This window comes from Vigna unguiculata, chromosome 7, assembly GCF_037176805.1.
Source record: "Vigna unguiculata cultivar grain cowpea cultivar isolate G323 ecotype 2 chromosome 7, ASM3717680v1, whole genome shotgun sequence".
Taxonomy (NCBI): domain Eukaryota; kingdom Viridiplantae; phylum Streptophyta; class Magnoliopsida; order Fabales; family Fabaceae; genus Vigna; species Vigna unguiculata.
The window spans coordinates 24,810,101-24,812,861 of NC_140798.1; the positions used below are offsets into that span (position 1 = coordinate 24,810,101).

A 2,761-nucleotide genomic window follows, 5' to 3' on the forward strand; every position below is an offset into this window, starting at 1 on the left:
ATATCTAAATTAGTGTATGTTAAAGATACAACATAAATAAAATGCGTTTAATTTGTTAAAAATATAACATGTATTTAATATTTATCAGATAAAAATATCACTAATGGTTGGAATTTCACTTAGTAAAGTATACAAAGATTTTTAGCACATTCATTTTCTAATAGAAAATAATATTTTCTCTCCTCACTCTTTATTCCTTTACACCATATACGTACTAGAATACAATTATTTGTCTACCAATTATTTTTCATCATTCATTTCGGTCAAGTCGCTGTGTATTAGGTATGATGACAATTTTTTGGCATATATATATGTCTTTTCTTAATGCATTAATAAATATTTTCTATTTTTTTTGTCTTTATATATCTTTAAATGCCAAAATGAAGGATTAATAAATTCTTCGCACCAATGTCATTTTTCTTTTAAAAAAATGTTAAAATCATTAGATTATTGTCTTCGTATGCCCTTTAATATTGGAGACATCATTTAGACTACATGGTTGAGCACATTATGTCTAAAAGAATATGTAGTTTTTGATTTAAACTTTAAATAAGAGTTTTTTTAGCATATTCAAATATTTACTCTTTTTACTTTGCAAATCAAACAAGGTGAAATTTCTTTTACCAACCCTTCAAATTCATTTTTTTTTCTTCTACTAATAACACAATATAAACCAAAAGAAATTTTCGACAGAATGTATATTGTTTCATCTTATGAATCAAACAAAATTTAACCATTATCTTTGGTAAAATTAAGCAAAAATAAGTGAAAAAGTTGAATCTAAAGTTGAAATTTAGGCTAAAAGTATTTTATAAAAGTAGGTAAAAGTTTTTAAATGATGAATTAAAACATGAATAATTATTAAATCAAATCTTAATATTAAATAATTATAAATTTATATTTTTTTATTCTCTTTTGAATATTTAATATAAATTAAATTCCACATAATATTTGTATAACAATTAATTACTCATTATAATTTAACCGTTCTCAATAAAAAGAAACATTTTATTAAAAATAAAAATAAATTATTATATAATAAGAAAATAATAACATGACTACAGCATTAAATTAACAATTAAAAATAACGTAACAGTAAAACAATAATCTGAAAATGATGATGATAAACAAGATTTCCAATTTTTATATTATTATTTTAAAGATTTAAATACAAAATTTGTATTATTCGATAACATGAATAACTTATTAAATTAAGTTAAAAGTATTAAAAAGAAATACCCCATCTAACGCAAATGAAATAACTTGATTAAAATTTGATCTTACAATTTGATCCAGATAAAAACAATCTACCAAATACTCACTTAATAATCTATAGTTGGACCTCAACATTAGATAACTGACATTAATATTTGAATAATAATGTATGACCTGGGTTGAGGGGAATAAAGTAAAGCCAGAATGGGGAGATTGGAAGCACAGAAAATAATTGGCTACAATGACTTCCCCTTTCATCCAGAACCAAGACTGGGACATGTCGCAGGAGCCCTCAGAAATTTTGTTCAATCCATTGCCAAGAAATGCTGTTCTTGACCCTATTCACGATTCTCTTTCCTTCGACATGGTTGATTCCTCCACTGCACCACCACAAGGAAATCACAACCACACACAAGAAGTGAAGAAGAAGGAGAGGTCGTACAAAGGTGTGAGGAAGAGGCCATGGGGAAAATACGCAGCAGAGATCAGAGACACAACGAGGAATGGAAGAAGGGTTTGGCTTGGAACCTTCGAGAGTGCAGAAGCTGCTGCTTTGGCTTATGACCAAGCTGCATTCTCCATGAGAGGCCACAGTGCTGTCCTCAATTTTCCAGTCAAAAGGGTCAAAGAATCTTTGCAAGAGATTCAATACACCTGCTTCACTGGTTCTTCTCCTGCACTTGCACTCAAGGAGAGGCACTGCATCCAAAGAAAGTTGTCTTCAAAACCTAAAAAGTGTAAAGGGAAACACCCCTCTCAGGATCCAACACAAAGTCTGGTGGTGTTAGAGGATTTAGGAGTTGACTATTTAGAGCATCTTTTAAGCATATCCGATCAAAGTGAAAGCCCTAGCTGCTTCCACTAAACCTGTCAAAGTATTTTCCCTTTTATTTTCACTTTTCACAACATCAATTTCCAGCCATGGCATGTGTATGTATTGTATTGTACTCTCTTTAGATGAACCTGAATTAATATCCTCTCTTCCGAACGAATTTATGCGCTTACTTGTGCCTTTCAAAGTTGAAGTGCTATGAATCCATTCTTGCACCACACCCATTGTCCATCATCCACAACAGGTTCATTTTCTTCACATTCCAACTTCACAATTTTAGCAGTATTTTCAAATAAAAGTTCTCAAGTTATGCTATGTGGAAAAAACTTTATGAGAAATTCTACGATATCCTAAAATATTGTTAGTTTTGGTACTGAGAAATTTTACTTTCCCTCTCTTATGTAGTATGATTCAACTCATTCAGCTTTTGAATATTGATTCAAAGATCAATTGCACTAAAATTTTAGATATACCTAGGTGCCATACATCTAGCAAATCTCAAAGATTATTACATTACTCGCTATCTGTTTATATCAACATGGTCTTGGATTGTTTTTATAGGCAGAAGATTTATTCAGTAGCAGACAAGAATAGTACTCTAACCTAAATTCAATATACATGCAGAAAGAAAATCAAAGATGTTACCTAATACAATCTGTAGGACTGACACACAATCTGACAACAGATAGATTTTTCTTTTGTCATCAACCATGT

At 30.0% G+C, this 2,761-nt stretch overlaps 1 pseudogene; it reads left to right on the forward strand.

Annotated features, from left to right (window-relative positions):
- Window positions 1–1,262: 1,262 nt before the first annotated feature.
- Window positions 1,263–2,283, forward strand: LOC114189585 (ethylene-response factor C3 pseudogene; annotated as a pseudogene).
- Window positions 2,284–2,761: the final 478 nt, after the last annotated feature.